Here is a 20,106-nt window from a genome sequence, read left to right as displayed (position 1 = left end):
ACTGACTCAGGAAGCCTTAGGGATCTCAAGAAGGTGTCTATAGATCTACTTTACGAAGCGGTAATATTTAAGGCTGTTCACCAATGTCTCAGTGCCTCTCCTTTCAGGAAAACGACATAATTGCATGCCCCTGCTGCTTTCAAGGTCAACATACTCCTAGGACTGGCTTTAGCCTATGGAATATGCTGACCAGAAGTGGATTATGTCATTTTTATGGTGATACCGTTTGAAGAAAATGAATAAAGAGCCGTGTCCTCTTAAGTTCCTATGCCATGGCAACCAAAAACCATGCAGGTATAAAGCCTCTGTCAGCCAGCTTCTCGCAGTGAGGAGAAGAGCCCTTGGCTAACTTGAAATCAACATAGAACATGAGCAAGAAATCAACCTTTGTTGTTTATAAGCCACTAAACGTGGGGGTGGTTTATTACCGCAGCACAACCTAGCTTATCCTGGCTGATCCAAGCAGACTGACTTAGTCTCCGTGGATATTCTAGGAAAGCTGTAGGACCCAGGGATCTCAGAGATTTTTTAAAGATCTTTTTTAAATAACAGAGTCCTCTGAAGGAACTAGGAACAGAGTGTGCTTTCAGATGCCAGATTGGAACAGATGAGAACATAAAAGCAGTAAATTCAGCCCTAAGGATTCTGGAAGGTAAGGCAAGCATCATGACAGGTATACTTGTCTTTTTCTGACAGGAAAAAGTATACACCTTCATTCAGAGACAATACTTTTTATCCCCCTAGAACTAAATTCAAGCTGGATTTGTCCTCTGGGGATTTGTTTAAAGGATGAGTAGCAGAGTGAACAACATCTCCCGCCACAAAATCGCCGAAACGTTGTAAAACTGCAGAGCCCTTTCAGTGAACCCGTTGAGGACGAAAAAGCATCACTGAAAATGGTGAGCCAGTGAAGGCATTTTTCAAGAAAAGCTAAGACAATGTGGACCAAGCAAGCCACTTTCAGATGATCTAAGGCAGGGTTACTCACCTCTAGTCTTTGCAAAACATTTTCACAAGGTTATTCTCATGGCCACTTGCTCCCTGTAATATTCAGTTATTAAATATTTTCTTTAAATTGATTCCATTGATTTACTTCATTAGATATATTTTAAAAGAAAAAAAATTGATTTGAAGGTATAAACTGAACAGTAGTATCATTAGCCATACATGTAAATTGAAAACCCTCATAACAATACATACATATGAAAACAGAATAATGCATAAAATCATCCCATTTTATCTGGAGAATGTAACTTGCTAAAGTTTAAAAGCCTGAGGCTTGCCTGTGGATAAAGGGAGACTTACAAAATGAGAGCGCCCACCTGAGTCTTCCTCCTTCACGAACCAGAATTAAGGAGAATCATGAAGAGAATGGTCTTAAGACTAAACAATTCAGTGCACTACCGAAAATCACCTCAGGCATTGTTTGTGGTGTGTGTCCCACATTTGGGGAGATGCTATCGTGTCGGCCATGAGAATGAGCCTCGTGGGCTCCTGACAATGGGGAGGCCTGTGAGGGCCCGTCCTGTGAAATGCACGCTCCCACAGAGACCCCGCTTCCCACAGGCTGCTCCCCAGGTGCTGAGTCGCTCGGTCGTGTCTGACTCTTTGCCACCCCGTGGACTGCAGCCCAGCAGGCTCCTCTGTGTATCGGTCGTGTCTGACTCTTTGCCACCCCGTGGACTGCAGCCCAGCAGGCTCCTCTGTGTATCGGTCGTGTCTGACTCTTCGCCACCCCGTGGACTGCAGCCCAGCAGGCTCCTCTGTGTATGGGATTTCCCAGGGAAGAACACTGGAGTGGGTTGCCATTTCCTCCTCCAGGGGATCATCCCGACCCAGGGATCGAACCTGAGTCTCTTGCACCTGTCTCCTATGTTAGCAGGCAGGTTCTTTACCACGAGTGCCACCTGGCGAGCCCTCCCAGCCAGTGACTGAGGCCTAATACGGGGAAGGTGTGGCTGTCCCGGAGACGGAGCTGTCCTCTCACGGGTCGCTTTGGCTCACCAGCTTTTGTCAAACATCCTGAGAACTGCACCGCACTTTGAGAGGCTTCCTTCCATCCCACATCTCTCCTTCACAAGGACCAGATCTGCAGCTCTGACTGGTGGCCTTCCCAACACCTCTCCATGACCCTCCTCGTTTTTTTAATAGACTCATGTAGGTCTAACCCTACCTCTGTGTCTCCAAGAGTCTCAACTCGCCTGTTGACCTTCCTAACAGCATCTTCTGAAGACAAAAGGAACTGGCGGGAAGATGCTCCACTGACTTGTTTGGTCCAAGCATCAGCTATCTCAAGCAAATCTCACTCTACTCTTGCCCGAAGCAGACACAGAACAGCTATCCTATACTGTCGACTAAAGTAAAAGCTGCCGAGATCTGTGTATCGGTATTAGGGAAGACAAAGCTGACGTTCTGTGGTAGAAGTTTAAGAGCTGTGCTTCTGTTCTTCTGCCAAGCAGTAAGCAAACATCCACTTACATGTTAAGATCCAACTCAAACACGACCTGCTCTGAGGAATCTTCCCCAACCTGACCAGCACAGGTCCTTTCTGTCTCTGCCTCCCCAAAATGCCCGGTTAGACCTTTCTTTCCTGAAAACATTTACCACATTACATTGCAATAAGAATCATATTTTATGATTCTTATCAGGTTGAAAAGTCAGAGCCTGAAGCAAAGATTACATAAGGAAAAATTTTTTCAAAATCCCCTAAAAAGGTCCCATGATACACATGGACATACACTTTCTCCATGAGTCCATTATAGCTAGTTTTTCCTCCAGCATTGGGAAAATCACCGTGTCTTTGGTTAAACACCTCATAAAATAGCTGACTTGCATTTAAAGACCACATTGCATGAAAAAGAGAAACCTGTTGAATTTTTAACTGCCAGAATCACCCTCCACACAAGAAGATGTCCCATGAGAGTATCATTGAGAAAACCCCAGTTTCTTATCCCCACCTCACACTCCATCTGGAGTCTGCATCTATTGAGTTGAATGACAACTCTGACTATTTAAATAATCCTTTCTTTCCCTTACTTTACATACTTTGTGTACGGCTGACTTCACAGAGGTTAAAGCCAGTACCTACTATAATATCTGTCTCGATAGAGTCCACTTGACTGGAGGCTTCCTAACATCTACCGCTGTGTGTGTACACAGCTGGCATTGAATACATGAGGAAGAGGGGGGTGGTCAGAGAGAGGGGCGGGGGAGAAAAGATGCAAGAAATGGACACCAAGCAAGTTCATTCCCAGAAGCTGTCTTAGGTTGGTTTTCCCCAGAAGGAGACCCCAAACAAGGGCTTGAATGGAAGGTGATCCCAGGAGCAAGAAGAAGAGAGATGTGACCTTGAACATGGGGCAGAAGCCCCCCCAGGAAGAGTGGGAGGGTGAGCAGGTGACCGCTGCGGGCACCTGGGGCTCACTCCTGCGGGGAATTTCTGCGCTCACCATGGAGCACAACTCAGATGTCTCCGATATGAGAGTCAGGGACGTTGGAAGATTTATCTACCCACTCCACCCGCAGGCGTAGGCTAACACTCCTGTGGAGACAGAGATCCCTCAGGCTGAGATCTGAGATGGGTGAGAACCGAGGGAACTGAGAGGCCACACAGACATCCAGTCACAGAAGGAAACGGTGTCCTGTCACTTTCATTTCAATCTATGCTCATTTTATCTCCACTGAAGATAATTTTACTCTAATTCCAGACGTCAATTAGAGCAAGGACAGCAGAATTCGAATGCCTTGGGATTCTGATGTTTCTTCCTTTGCAAAACCTTGCTTTCTTTATGACTGTAATTTAACATGAGCCCAAACTATGTCACCTGCGTCTCTCATGGGTCATCTCTTTTTGTTGTGATTGTTGTATGAATGAGTGCTTTGGTTTTATAGCAATTTTTGAAATTTAAAAAAAAATCTATTTGTAACATTCTAATTTCAGTCATACTTTAAATGTATATAAGTATCTAAACTAAATCTATAAATTTGTACAGTTTCCAGCAACTAGTTGCCCAGTATTCTTGACTGTTAACATCATTCACGTGTAAATGTTTACACTAAGCAGAATTTTCTATCAGTTAAAACAAATCTACAGAGTAAAATCAAGATTTTACAATCCTGAAAAGAATTCTCTCTCATCATCCATTAAGAAGTTTTCATGAGGAAATGTCTGTCAAAGGTGGAAGTTAAAGACCACAAGATCATGAGGCAAGCAGCCTTTCCTTTAAATCTGCACATACATGCCAACAGCTGCATGTTATAAACAGAGGGCTGGAGAAGCTAGAAGGCAAATTACACAACTCTCATTCAAGGCCCTGGATTTGGGCAGCCTATTCTGAAATTGTGAAAACCAAAATGGAGACTTTTCTTCTACGAACAGTAGAAAATGGATTTAGAACACTTATGTTTCTGTTACGTTTTTGAGCATCTGTATTTCCTAGCCTGTTCTTTGACCTAAGCCCCAAATAAAGTTTTTCCCTGCTAGTTTTTATGCAGATGGCGTACTGGAGTACTGATTCTCCTCATTCAAACCCCGGTCCACACCAGGGTCCACTGTGTTGCAAAGTTCAAAAAGGTATGATTTCCTTTAAGGAAAAGCTGAAATCCCCGATCTTTTCACTCGTGCTGCTGAGAAGGAAAAGGTGAGCTCACTCCCTCTGGGCGATGCCTCGACCTTCAGCTGCCCTTCGTGACGCCTCCCTTCCGTCTCTGCCCTTGAGGGCCAGATCCCTGTCCTAAACCTTCACCACTGCCTCACAGAGCCTTTCTTAAACAAGGCCAATTTTGAAAACTCCCAGATGCTTCTGTTATCTTAAGGAATGCTATCATGCACTTTGTGGTAAATTTGCTTCTATTGTGACCGCTCCCTTAAAACAGGATGGACCCTCATCCAAGACCTGGTTTGAATATGAAGACTCATGACACTGCACACTGCCAAGAAAGGATGAAGAAGGAATATGAATTCAAAATGAGGCCTTCAGGGGGAGCAGGGGAGGCTCTCACGGAGGTCCAGAGGCCTTGAGAGAGGAGGGAAAGACAACTGACACGGGGTTTTTAAAGGTAGTTAAAGGGTGGGCCCACAAGAGGGTTTCCATCTATAGCTTAAACTTCTACTGGCAACAAAGTAGAAATTACCTGGGCTTTCTTATCAGCTTGCCCAGATGGGGGGCAGATGGAGAAGGATGGATGAGGCAAGAAAGAGGAGTCAGACTTTTTATCACAGCTTTCCTGTTAAATCAGATTTTCATATATTCATATAATCATAATAGATGACATAACTGACAGTTATTAGGGAATGTACTGCATACCAGCCAGGCGCTATTCGCACATCATTTCACTGAATTCTCACAAACACCTGAAGAGTCAGTGCCTTTGTTTGAGTTCCCCCTAAAGGAGAAAAGGCGTCATCTCTTTGAGAAGTTAGGGCAGGAACACAGAGAAGGAAAAGGCTTCTCCGGTGGCTCAGTCAGTAAGGAATTCGTCTGTAATGCAGGAGATGCAGGTTCGATCCCTGGGTCAGGAAGATCCCCTGGAGAAGAGTACGGCAACACTCACAAGTATTCTTGTCTGAAGAGTCTCACGGACAAAGGAGCCTGGTGGGCTACAGTGCATGGGGTCACAGGGACTCAGGCACGATTGAAGCAGTGGATCACACACACACACCTAGTAAAGGAAAACCTAATAAAAGACATCATAACAAGCTGGTTACCACCATGGGGTCTAGAACTCAGCATAGCTCAGGACCTTTTGAGAGACACATGGGACATACTCAGTGATGCCCTCCTCGGGGGGTTGAGGCAGCTGTTTATTCACCAACTTCCAACCTCACTGTTGGGAGGTCACCGAACCTGGGGGCGTCGCCTCCAAAATTCCCAGGGGTGCAGAGAAAACCTTCCAGCAGAGAGATGCTGGTGCTTGAAGTGAGAAGCTATCAGCACATATGGGAACAGTTCACTGATCAGAAGAGCACTTCCAAGGTGTGGCCATGGAGACACAGGAAAGGCAGCCACTACCAACCTGCAGAAAGAAACTAGTATCATCCCCATTTCACAGATGGGGATCTGAAAGCTCAAAGAGGATAAAGAAGGCTTTCCAAGATCACTAAAGAGTGGGAACTAAAACCCAAGGCTGTATGACTCCTGAGCCATATTCATACGCGAAACGGGTAGAAACATAAGGGCACTGCTACCAGAGAACGGAATTGAAATAGAGGCAGTGTGACAGACTGGTAAGAATATGTGCTTCTAAGTCAGACTGTATCATTTCAAATAACACTGCCACTTACTAGCATGGTAACCTCTGAACATCTCTGGGCCTCGGTTTTGTCATCTATACAGTGGGGATAATTGTTGCACCTTCAACTCATATTTGTCTGGTGCCTCGTAAATGCCTTTTTTTGGGTACACATTTGGCTGAGTGTCAACACCTTGATACCTGATTTTCATCCCAAACCTACAGTTTTAGGAAATAGTTTGTCTCCCCTGGTTTACTTTCTGGAAACCTTTATGTATGTCTGTGTGCGTGTCTTAGTCGCTCGATTGTGTCCGACTCTGTGTGACCCTGTTGACTGTAGCCCGCCAGGCTCCTCTGTCCATGGGATTTCCCAGGCAAGAATACTGGAGTGGGTTGCCATTTCCTTCTCCAGGGGGTCTTCCTGACCCAGGGAATGGTCCCAGGTCTCCTGCGCTGCAGGCAGATTCTTTACCATCTGAGCCACGAGGGAAGTTCTGTATGTGATTATTAATTTTTTTAAAATATATATACATACATACATATATATATATATATATATGCATTCTTCCCTTTTTCATGTCACTTTCCCAATCTTTCACTGTTTTCTGCCTAAACTTTCAAAATAAAAGTATTCTGTGCACCCAAATCCTTCAAGTTGCCCTTTTGAGGGGAATCCACACAACTATATGATACAAAAATATATTGGTAATATATATATATAACTTTAAAATATATAAATATCTGCGTATCATATGTATGGGCTTCTCAGGTGGCGCTAGTGTTAAAGAATCTGCCTGCCAATGTAGGAGATGGCAAGAGATGCAGGTTCGATCCCTGGGTTGGGAAGATCCCCTGAAGAAGGGCATGGCAGCCCACTCCAGTATTCTTGCCTGGAGAATCCCATGGACAGGGGAGTCTGGCGGGCTCCAATCCATGGAGTCACACAGAGTTGGACACGACTGAAGCGACTTAGCATGCACACAAGCATCATATATACATATGAGATAAGAAAATTAGTCCAGCCAGGTCCAGGTTGGGTTTATTGTTTATCTCTGATCACTCTGCAGATGGGATTTACAAAACTTGTCTTTCTCAGTTGCAGACGTTCTACAAGCGTCAGCAGAATTCTGCCTAGCACAGTTCTTTACTCAAGGGTTTGATTAGGCAAAACACTGGGTTAAAGGAAAGCAGGTAAAAACCCAAGTCAAATAAAACCCCCATTTCCTGGATACTCTGTATCTGGAGAGTTCCTGGCTCCTTAAGTGGACACAGCACCCAAGATAAAGCCTGTGTTAGAGGTGATGTGCTGACCAAATGTTCTGACCGCATTACCACTGGGCCATTCTCCATCCCTGTTCAGATCCTCCTTGTGTGACTGTGTGACTGTGTGTGTGTGTGTGTGTGAGAGAGTGTGTGTGTGTGTGTGTGTTTGTGTGTGTGTGTGAGAGAGAGTGTGTGTGCTGAGATAGCTGGAGATTATCTAGGAGATAACTGTTATTATCATTCTCATTCCATATCTGTGGAGACTAAGATATACCAGGAATTGGACTGACTACCATCAGTTTTCATGAACTTCTTTCAAATGGTTCTGTTGGCTATTTGCATTATGAATAATTAATCCAATGAAAATCAACATTCCAAGACCAGGCTTGGGATATCAAATTTGAAGTTTCCTAAATGTTCCCTCATCCACATACTTATCCACAAAAATCATCACAACCCTGATTTAGAAGTCACCTATTCAATACAACCCCCTCAAAAAGAGTTTTTTTTAAAATAATGTATTTATTTTTAATTGGAGGATAACTTTACAATATTGTGTTGGTTTCTGCCATATATCAACACGAATCACCCATAGGTATATATATATATCCCCTCCGTCTTGACAGAGTTCCATACAACCCTAGAGAGATGCTTTGGGCACTCAAGCAAAAAGAAGGCAAGCAAGGCGGAATACGTGGCTCCCCTGGCGGCTCAGTGGTAAAGAACCTACCTGCCAACGCAGGAGATGCGGGTGCCATCGCTGGGTTGGGAAAATACCTTGGAGAAGGAAATGGCAACCCACTCTAGTATTTTTGCCTGGGGAATCCCATGGACAGAGGAGCCTGGTGGGCTACAGTCCATGGGGTCACAAAAGAGTTGTTTAGCGACTAAAGACAATAAAGAGGCAGAATATGCACTAAAAAGAAAACCTTTTATTCTGCTAGCTAAAACAGTCATCCACAAACTGCTTATCAGGTGTTTTTCTTTTAATAAAGCAAATCTTCAGAGAGTTTAGCTTAGAAATAAATCTTCTTTCATCAGAGGCTATTTCTATCTCCCTTTAACACCAAGTAACACCTTCACCTTCTGTCTTTTGTGTTTTCTTTTTAACAGATTCTGCAGTAATTCAGGGTAAGATGTGTGTTATCATCCTACACCGGATGAGATTCTCCAAGCTGAGCCTGCATTTGTGCTGCATCTTGAGAAAGAAGAGGTATGCCCTGGAGGCACGCACGGGATGCTATGGTTAATTAACTAATTTACTCAATCAAGTTTAACAGTGGTTTTAACTTTAATGAGACCATTACATTTTAATATGGAAATAACAGCCTTGTATCCTTAACAATCCCCACAGTCCGCAAATCCGCCTCCCTCTTCCGCCCACCACGCCCCAGAGTTGACGTTGATTTGTGAACCTGAACGCCCGAGTGTAACACCCGGAACTTGTAATACACATGTACAGGGTCCATTACAGACACAGCCCACGTCAGCCACTGCTCTGCCTTCTGGTGGCCCCGACGTACAGGCTGAACACACTCAGCAGTTGTTCCTCCAGATGAGAGCCAAAGTTTTATCACTGGCAGAGTCCTTTCAAGATGAAAGTGCAATGGGGGCTTTGGATGCCCAAAACTGGCATGAGCGAGGAAGAAAGGTAGACCAGATAAGAAAAACCCAAAGGAGAGAAGTTAAAAGAAATGACCTCACACGCAACCTGGGTTTCTATTGTCTTGGGCAGACCTAACCTGGAGCTGCCACCCCCAACTTGGGTTGCATTTAATTGGGCTCCTCTAAAGGCCAGTAAATCATTAATATAATGGTTTTCCGAGCTCTTCTGATTGAGATTTTTTTTTTTTATTCCAGATACAGTACTTTGGAGATTAACTACGAAAAGTTTTACAAGACAGTGAAGGTAATGAATCATGAATTCTGTAAGGGTAAACCCAACACGCTGAGACCAAGTACAGCTGTCTTATATTTGCTCTGTGTGCATTTTGCTACCCGTAATTTTGTCATCAATTTTCATCTTTTGTTTAAACATATTTGTCTTTTGGACAAGATAGGTCATATTTCATAGGTTTGATGAATTTTCTCCTTGGTCCAGTTTTACAGAATTTGCACTTAATTAATTGCCCAACCTTTAATTCGACAGACTGTTTTTAATGGCTATGTAGTTTCAAAAGCATATACACAGTGGAATTTCGAAAAAGTAATTGTTTTTGTGTCACTTCCAAAGAAAGTCACAATTATTAAAATGTGTAAATAATTTGTCAAATGCGCAATGGGCAATAATTAGGAAGATATCAAATAAACCTTTAATGGATATTTTTAATTTGGTGTTCAGTGGGAATATTTTAAATAATGCAACAAAATATGTCATTTCTCGCCTCAGGACTATAGAAGCCAAATCCCAAAGTGAAAATGTACCTTTCAATTGCAGAGACTGGGTCATAATAGAGGTGACACTCATAAAAGATTTTCTAGGTCTTAGCAGAGCCGTAAATAGGGACACCCCCCTCCACCCGGCAGGCAGCACAGAATCCAAAAATCTGCCCATCAAGAGCATCATTCACGCCACAAGGCTCTTCTGTGCCTGGTAAAAAGCAGGCAGGAAAGGAAGAGACAAAGGTCAGTTGTCGATTCTTTATAAACGTGATGGTGCTGTCAGTCTGCAAAGAACTACCATGTTTCCCTGGCAACTTTGTGTGCGCAGATGCATTTAGTACATTTTTCCCCCTTGTTATTTTCAGACCGTCTTTTTGTACCATGGACTATTTCTAATGTATTCTTTCAGTTACACAGGCCTTTTTATTAAGAGGATTAGAGCCTGACATTTTTTGGAAAGGAAGTTCGCTGAATTTGGGGCCATAAAAACCAGAGTTCAGTCTTTAGTCAGATTGCAGATAAAAAGCAGGAGGGAAAAAGGCTGGGTTAGAGAAAATGCATTAGCCCAAGAGAAAGCTGAAAGGATCCAGTTTCTAGAAATTGGAACTTGAGAGCCCATGACATTCCTGAATGGTATTTTGTCATCTCTTTGAAAGAAACATTAAGCAAAGCTTCCAAGTGGACTCCACCCTGTCTTTTCTGCTCCCCCTACGATTCTGTGATTGTTCCAGAGCTCGGAGTCAAGATTTAATTTTGATTCATCTGTTCCTCCTTGTTTATTAGTGGCAGGGAAAGGACATTTACCAAGCTCTGCTGCTTTACTAATTCATCCACAACATGGATCGGACACTTACACATTACCAGGCACTGCATTGTGCATGCTGCAGGGGTCTGCAAACTTTCTGTCGAGTGCTAGCTAGTAAATATCTTAGGGTCTGCAGGCGGGCCACACGACCTTTGTCGCAACTCCCCAACTCTGCTCCTGGGGGCTGCAGCGGACACAGACAGTCCATGAAAGAATGGGTGTGACCATGTGCCAATAAAGCTTTCCATATGGACACCAAAACCTGAATTTCACATAATTTCCACATGTCACTGAATAGCATTCTTTCGATTTTTTTCAACCACTTTAAAAAAAAATCTTAAAGCTTGTTTTCTATGTCTGTGAGTCTGTTTCTGTATTGTAAATACGCTCATTCGTATTATTTTTTAGATCCTACATGTAAGTAATAGCATATAACCCTTGTTTTTCTCTGACTCATTTCACTCAGTGTAATAATCTCTAGGTCCATCCATGGTGCTGCAAATGGCAATATTCACCCCTTTTTAGTTACCAAAGGGGAAAGGGAGGAGGAAGGGACAAAGCAGCAATCCTGGATTAACAGATTTATACCACTATGTATAAAACAGGTCAACAAAAAGGATTCACCAAATAGTGCAGGGAACTCGTATAATATCTGTAATAACCTATAATGGAAAAGAATCTGAATATATATGTGTGTGTGACTGAAACTAACACAATATTGTAAATCAATTCCAGCTAAAAACAACAAACAACAACAACAAAAAAAAAGAAACAGGGAAAAAGGAGGGGGGAATAACAAAGAATAACAAAACAAAAGAAGGAAAAAGCATTGCTGGATATGTCCCTCGGGCCAGGTTTCCTGACGCCTGGTACAGAGGCGGGGGTTTTGCTGTCATGACACAACATGGAAGGGACACAGGAAAGGCGTCAGAGTGAACCAGCAGGGCGCCAGGTTAATTTAAGTGAGGTGAAGGAGTAAAACAGGACGGGAGAAGCTGCCCAGGCAGCGCTGACGTTGAAGAACCTGCCTGCCAATGCAGGCGACAGAGACGTGGGTTCCACCCCTGGGTTGGGAAGATCTCCTGGAGGGGGCATGGCGACCCACTCCGGTGTTCTTGCCTGGTGTGCAACGATCCACAGGGTCGCGCAAAGTCGGACCCAACTGAGGCGACAGCATGCAACACAACGCAGCGCAAAGAGTGACCGAGAGAGGGTTCTAGATAGAGATGTCGGAGAGACCCCTCTGAGACCCGAACAACCAGGTCCGTCAGCTCGCTAGGGTGTACTGTCTCCCCCTCAGCATCTCTGACGGCGCCACTAATTCTGTAAGTCGGCTGCACTTGTGCCTAATTAGTAATTCCTAGAGTTACCCTGAAAGCATCAGAAAACAAAGCAATTGACTCACCCGACCCTGTTATCAAAATTGTAGAAGATAAGCATATGCTAGTAAGAATAAGCATACCTATTAATATTACAACTTTCCAGGTGCTGCGCTGGGAACACCTAATCCCCAGTCGCTAGGAGATACGAGTTTTTAATGTGCAGCACTGGGGTTCAAAGCAAGGTATTTTGTTGTTTTTTTTTTAATTGAAAATAGTGCCATAACCTTAGGTCATTTCTCCTCTTGTTTCAATACTTGTAGAGTCTAAATAATGGTACACTCTCAATTTAGAAACTTGAGTTGACTGGGCCTCTTTTATTTACATCCTATTGAACTAACGTTAACATTATTTTTCACAGCTGCTAATATATTTTTTTCAAGAGAAACAAAATTACTTCATGAAGGTTCTCTTGGGGGAAACACAATCATAAAGAGACTCACAACTTAATCTGTCTTTTTGGGGACAGACCAAAGGTGAACAATATTTCTGCTCTTCTCACAATTTGCTAGCTTATTTCAGACCCAATGCCAAAGGATTTGATGGTACTTTTTATTCCCCTCAAATGGTTTTCTAGTGGGCTTTCCAACAGCTGTGATATGGGAAGCTGGTCACATTGTTGGTTATCAGGTGGAATTTAACTCAAGATTTCAAGCTTGGAATAGCCTTTAGTAGTGCTGGAGCTTTAAGGGTTATTTGGTCAGTTGGCTGGTTGTGTCACAAGCAAAGTCCATTAACAACTCCCAGGAAATAAAAGTAGAATCTGGGTAATAATATCTAACTTTTTCTTTTTCCTCTGTGTTTAGTCTGATTTCACTGGCTCACAGGGTACCCCATGCACCTAGCCCTTCAGATCAGAGTTTGCTCAAATTCATGTCCATTGAGTAGCTGATGCCATCTAACCATCTCATCCTTTGGATGCCCTAATATACTGGAGCCTTATTAGACTGTGCCAACCACTCTGTATTCCCCCATCCTCCCCATAAAAGAAGCCAGTGGGGTGTTTGCTTCGGCAGCACATATACTAAAATTGGAACGATACAGAAAAGATTAGCATGGCCCCTGCGCAAGGATGACATGCAAATTCGTGAAGCGTTCCATATTTTTTGTACCATTACACGCCAGTCAGGATGGCTGCTATCCAAAAGTCTACAAGCAATAAATGCTGGAGAGGGTGTGGAGAAAAGGGAACCCTCTTACACTGTTGGTGGGAATGCAAACTAGTATAGCCACTATGGAGAACAGTGTGGAGATTCCTTAAAAAACTGGAAATAGAACTGCCACATGACCCAGCAATCCCACTCCTGGGCATACACACTGAGGAAACCAGATCTGAAAGAGACACGTGCACCCCAATGTTCATCGAAGCACTGTCTATAATAGCCAGGACATGGAAGCAACCTAGATGCCCATCAGCAGATGAATGGATAAGAAAGCTGTGGTACGTGTACACAATGGAATATTACTCAGCCATTAAAAAGAATTCATTTGAATCAGTTCTAATGAGATGGATAAAACTGGAGCCCATTATACAGTGAAGTAAGCCAGAAGGATAAACACCAATACAGTATACTAACACATATATATGGAATTTAGAAAGATGGTAACAATACCCCTATACACAAGACAGAAAAAGAGACACAGATGTATATAGAACAGACTTTTGGACTCTATGGGAGAAGGCGAGGGTGGGATGATCTGAGAGAACAGTATCGAAACATGTATATTATCTATTGTGAAACAGATTTCCAGCCCAGGTTGGATGCATGAGACTAGTGCTCGGGGCTGGTGCACTGGGATGACCCAGAGGGATGGGATGGGGAGGGAGGTGGGAGGAGGGGTCAGGATGGGGAACACATGTAAATCCATGGCTGATTCATGTCAATGTATGGCAAAAACCACTACAATATTGTAAAGTAATTAGCCTCCAACTGATAAAAATAAATGGGAAAAAATAATAATTTTTTTTAAAAAAGAAGAAGAAGCCAGTAGGAAATACCAGATGGTCCAGAAACTCAGAGCAGTCAGTGAAACTACCGAGGATATACATCCCAAAGTCCCCAATCCCTATTCCCCGCCAGCCACTCTGCTGGCCAACAGGACCCGGGTATTCTGTTTTAGACTTAAAAGATTTCATCTTATGTATTTCATTAACCCCAGCATCACAAGAATTTTTGCTTTGAGTGACAAGACACAAACACAAAACAGAAAGAGCAATACCACTGGACTGTCCTGACCCAAGTGCTCAAACATTCCCCCACTGTCTTTGAGGAAACTTCAGCTAAAGACCTAAAAGGTCTACATCTCCAAAAGGGAAACTTCTTCCAATATGTAGACAATATTCTGATCACCAGCCCTCCTAAGCAAGCCTGTGACAAACATATTATACCTACCTGAACCACCTGGTCGATAAAGAGTATAAGGTGTCCAAGAAAAAGGGTCAAATATCACAAACTAGAATCCCCTGATGGCTCAGGGGTAAGGAATCTCTCCGCAATGCAGGAGACACAGGAAACGCAGGTTCAGTCCCTGGGTCAGGAAGATCCCCTCGAGGAGGAAATAGCAACCACTCCAGTACTCTTGCCTGAGAAATTCTATTCTTGCCTGGTAGGCTACAGTCCATGGGGTCGCAAAGAGTTGGACACAACTGAGCATGCACATGCACACCTCACAAACTGGGGTAACCCACTCTCGGTCTCATTCTCACAGGTCAGGGAAGGCCATCCCAGGAAACCAAAGAAGCCAATTGCAGCCTAGAGCCTCCTAAAGCTAGAAGACAATTTAGAGGTTTACAAGGGATGGTCAGGTTTTGCACTTCTGGATTCACTAACTCTGGTCTAATGACGAGGCCTCTATGTGAAAAGTTGAAAGGAAAAGAGAATGATCCCTTTGAGTAGAATTCAGAATGCCGAAGGGCCCTTTCAAGAATTGAAAAAGCAATTACTTCAGATCCCTGCCCTGGCCCTTTCAAATTTAGATAAACCCTTCGACCTTTACAGTTAAGAGAGGAAGAGAACCACCCTTGGTGGATGAGCTCAAAAACTGGGACCCCCTACTCAGGTGGTTGCTTATTTCTCAAAACAATTAGGTTGAACTGTAGGGGCGGCCTCCGTGCCTACAGGCAGTAGCGGGCCCCGCTGGTGGTGCTGGAGCTCAGTCGCTGAGTCCTGTTGGCTCTCTGTGACCCCGAGGACTGTAGCCCGCCAGGACTGGCCATGGGATTTCCCAGGCAAGCACACTGGAGTGAGTTGCCATTTCCTTCTCCAGGTGATCTTCCTGACCCAGGAACCAAACCCAAGTCTCCTGTGCCTTCCGCATTGGCAGGCAGACTCTTCACCACTGAGCGACCTGGGCAGTCTGCAGCAGCTACCGCAACCCTGCTAACGGAGGCTGAAACGTTAACAGCTGGGTCAGTCAGTCAGGATGTGGACGCCATGCCAGGTTCAGGCGTTAGCGCATTTTAAGGGAATAGGACAGCTATCCCCAGATTCAAGTTCAGGCTGTGCTTCTAGACGACACTACGGCTACCATAAAAAATTGTCATATGGTAAATCCTGCCACCCTGATACCCACAGGGCCCCTAGAGCATGACCGTATAGAAACCATATACACGACCTATTCCAGTCACCCCAACCTAGGAAGTGGGCCTCTTCCAGCCACCAAAGAGGAATGTTCACAGACAGGAGCCGTTTTATGAAAGAGGAAAAAACCCTGACTGGATATGCAGTGACTTCCCAGACCCAAGTCAGATAAACAAGAAGCTGGCCCCCAGGGACTTCTACCCAAGTGATGGCCTGACAGTCTTCACCTGAGCCTGAGAGTACACGCTAGTGAAGATCTTATATGTTTACACAGATTTTCATTATGTGTATAGTATCCTGCACGCACATGGGGCTATTTGGAAGGAAAGACTTACGCCTGCTGCAGAGACCAAATGGGCAAAACATGGCTTAAGCAAACTGAAGCTCTTAGAAGCAGTACAATCTCCAAAGAGCGTGGCAGTGACTCACTGTAGGGGTCACCAAAAGCAGAGTGCAGAGTTGATGAAGAGAAACAACAGGCAGATGGAATTGCCAAAAGGGCAGTCTTAGAACCAGTAACTCAGCAACCGCCCCTCACACTACGAAGGCCAGATCCATTCAATTATTCCCCAATTAAAACAAAAGAATTAAAGAAAGCCTGAAAACAGGGCTTCAACAGAGATCCAAAAGACGATGGGGAGCTAGTTAACGAATGCAGACGATACTTCTTTCCCCAAACTGCAGACTGTCAATCATCATGGACGCTCATCAAGGAACTCACTGCAGGAGGGAAGCTGCAGTGGTGAGTTAAGGCCATAGTAACTCCTGGCATGAAAAGGATAAGCAGTCCAAGAGCTAAGACACGCCCCATCTGACAGTGAACAACCCCAACACCAGACCCACCAGAGCCTTCCATTTTAGGGTCATTCAGACCATTCAGACCAGAGGGACACACCCTGGAGAAGGCTGGCAGACTGGTTTCACCATTCTGCCAATAATACTGGGCAATTTCAGGCATCTCTTGGTGCCAGTGGACACATTTTCTGGGTGGATGAAAGCATTCCCTGCTAGAACTGAAATGGCCGCTGTGGCTAAGGTCTTACTAAAAGCCCAGGTTTGGGCTCTCGGGATCCACACAAAGCAATAATGGTCCAGCGTTATCAGGTGATGAAGCAGGTAAGTGTTCCAGGCATAAAATGAACCCCATACTCAGCCTGGAGACCACAATCTTCAGGAAAAGTAGGGCAATCCAATCAGACCTTGAAACCAGCCTTAGCCAAGCTATGTCAGGAAACTCAAGAAAACTGGATTATTAAGTTGCTTTCAATTGCCCTGCTCCATGTAACATTAACTCTAAGGGATAAGGTAAAGTGAAGTGCATTTGAACTCATGGATGGTAGACCCATTCCCCAAGCCTGAAAGAAGAGACACCTTAGCCCCCTGACATGGAACAACTCAAGTCTGCCCTCCAGGCAGGAGAAACCAGGAACGTGCTCACGGAATACAGCGAGCAGGTGCTGCCCGCACCCAATGACCCAGCCCTGCCCCCTCTCCAGTCAGGAGACCCAGTGCACCTAAAGCCCTGGAAAATCAGCCACTCCCAAGGCCAACTCGCTCCTTAAGAAAACGGACTCCACTCAGTGATCCTAACCACCCACACCCTGAAGTCATAGGGGTCACTTGTTGGGGACATCACACTGGAATGAAGGGTCCCAAGCCCCAGCTTCTGCAGAGATGACCTGGGGCAATGATCTAGGCTCACATGAGGTGAGCCTCCCTCTGACCTAAAGCTTCTCCTGAGAAACAACAGAAGTGTGACCTGGGGGTCCTCAGGCCTGGGGGTTCGGGGGGGGGGGCTTTAACATCAGGGCACACTCACCTACTTGTCAAAGACTGAGATGCCTGCACTTTCAGGAAAAATTTGACCTGTGACCATCATTCTCTTGCTAATATTGGGGCCACTTTCTTAACTTTCCGGTATCCTTTGTCTCCAAAAGTTTGGACACATGGGGGGAGACGTTCATCTCAGGGAGACGAACAGTCGGGGCCCAAACCTGGTGACAACCAGACAGACCTAAAGGCAGCCGAGGGGAAATTCTGCGCTGCCAACTCCGCGCTGCCAGCCCCACGCTGAGCGGGAGGCATTTACAGAACGGGACCTGCACCCCTCTGTGCCACTCCATGCCCCTCAGTTCCCCTCAGCCCCTCAAGAATAAAGAACACGGCAAAAGACAGAGCAGAGATTTGCCGCCAGCAAAGACTATTAACAATTCCCAGGAAATAGAAATAGAAGCTGGATAATAACGTCTAATCTCTCTCTTTTTTTTTTTTTTCTTTTCTTTGTGCTTCAGCTGGGGTCACCGGCTCACAGGATGCTGTGCGCAGAGGCCTCAGCAGACCAGGGTCCCAGCCCCTCAGACCAGAGTTCCTGGTTCAAAATGGCCGCCCCTACACCTCAGCGGACGTGCTGCACACGACACTCAACCCAAGATGGCGGCAGGGCCGCGGGCTGAGGTGGCTGGGTGCTGAGACGGCCGGCACTGGTATCTAGAACGCCGGCTGCACACCCTGCCCGCCCTGCCAGGCTCCGCCCCCTGCCCGCCCTGCAAACGAGACCCTATAAAGCCCCGCCCATGGCCTGTGAGTGAGTGGGCAGGTGGCACCTCTTCATTCTTTGATGAAAGAGCTTTCCTCTGCTTCTTAATGGAACTGTGTCTTATTCTATTGGCTCAAGCACCCCCAGGGCAGAAGGACCCTCGTTGGGAACCAACGCAGAGGGTTGATAACAGCTGGTTTTAATTTAGCAACTGCCTTGCTGTATCCCTCTGTTCACTGAACCCAGGGTAGGAAAGGCCAGAGCAGCGAAGCTGGAAGCAAACTCAAAGAGCCTAGGAAGTGCAGACATGTGTATTCCCTCCAGGCTGGCTCAGCAGCCATAGCAGCAGCAGACATGCTGTGTTCTCTCCGCTCGTGGTTGACCCAGAGGACGCAGCCATACCACAGCCTCGGGTGCTTTTCAGGTGGAACTTACGTAAGTTTACAGAACAAAAGTGGCCCGTGGCCAAGCGGGTCCACCATGAGACGCATGCGCAGTGCCGTAAGTGATCTCAGCTGTTACATAACCGTGTATTTACAAAATGTGGAGTGAGAACATGAGGCCGTGGGGCGAGGGAACCTGAACACCAGCATCTTGGCTAATTTTCTCTTTCCCTATGGCAACTATTGTCATTCTTTTAAAGAGCTTCCATGCCTTTTACACAGTACTTACTATTTCTAATTCTGTGCCTTTTCCAAAATCACTCCTGCCTGTGTGTTTGTGTGTGTGCATGTACACGTGTGCGCGCATACACACATGCATACACATCTCTGTGCATCCCTCCAATTTATTTCAAAAGTCTATATCCATGAGCTGTTTTCAGACCCTGATCTAAATTTTCCTCCTTTGTGAAGTATTTCCGCTACTCTAAGTAGAAGCTGTAAGAATTCTAAGGAAGACCTGCTTCCTCAACCCAGCACTTCACTGAAGGTGTAACTTCAGCTGAGTTACTCCATTTCCCTGCCTATAAAATGGATTTGTGACCTCTGTTCCTTCCATCTCACACAGCTGTTGTTAGAATCAAATGAAATGACTTATGAAAAAACAATGGGAAAACCATAAAATTATAAAATGCTCATGGGTATTATCATTATTCTCCCCTATTGTAATACCATCAACACTTGGGGCTTCATTCCAAATGAGACCATGTTATTTTATGCTTGTTGACATGTTACCTATAACCAAGTTCAAATCCAACTATAAACTTCCTAAGAATACAGAATTAAGTTCGTCATTTCTTGTGTGTTTAGCATATTGTGCATACAGTAGACTCCAAAATGTGACCCTTGACTGGAAGGCTAATCATTTCCAAAGGCCTTTCTCATTGGCAAATGCTGTGGTTCCCTATTTGTCACCCTTGAAAGAGGATGGTGTTCCCAGATTCATGCTTTGAAGTAGGGTTCCCATGGTATATTCCTCTGAACCCAAGTTTCAGAATGTGCAAAATAAGAATCTGTGGTTAAACCGTCAGGGAGTGGGAGACTTCCTGAACCCCTTTTTCAAAGTCAGAAAGATTGAGAGTATGATTAAGAATCCTAGAATTTCTGCTGAAAGGTAGACATCTTTGTTCACCCTGGGGTCTCACAAATCCATTTGAAGAGAGATGCCTTCTTTCCATTAGCAACTCTTTGCACCCCTGCTAAACAAGTGCCCCTCCAAAGTCACTCTGGGAAATATTTTACAAACTACAGGTCATAAAAGCAATTTAATGGACTAAAGAAGGGACTGCAAACTACAACCCATGGGCCAGATCCATCGCACTGTCTGTTTTCATAGGAACTGCAAGCCAAGAATGGTCTTTGTATTTTTAAAGAGTTGAAAAGAATCAAAAGAAGAGATTTTTGTGATTAAAAAAAATTACATGGAATTCAAATTTCAATGTCCATAAGTAGAGTTTTTTTGGAACGCAGCCATGCCCATTCATTTATG

General features: G+C 44.8%; 1 non-coding gene across 1 annotated transcript; it reads left to right on the top strand.

The window, feature by feature from the left end:
• Positions 1-13,060: 13,060 nt before the first annotated feature.
• Positions 13,061-13,167, top strand: LOC139036895 (U6 spliceosomal RNA). The gene has a single exon (XR_011489749.1). It is a non-coding gene; the product is annotated as a U6 spliceosomal RNA (small nuclear RNA).
• Positions 13,168-20,106: the final 6,939 nt, after the last annotated feature.

Source organism: Odocoileus virginianus, chromosome 9 (genome assembly GCF_023699985.2).
Source record: "Odocoileus virginianus isolate 20LAN1187 ecotype Illinois chromosome 9, Ovbor_1.2, whole genome shotgun sequence".
Taxonomy (NCBI): Eukaryota; Metazoa; Chordata; class Mammalia; order Artiodactyla; family Cervidae; genus Odocoileus; species Odocoileus virginianus.
The sequence above is the reverse complement of the archived record's forward strand: the minus strand, read 5'-3'. Positions and strand labels throughout refer to the sequence as shown.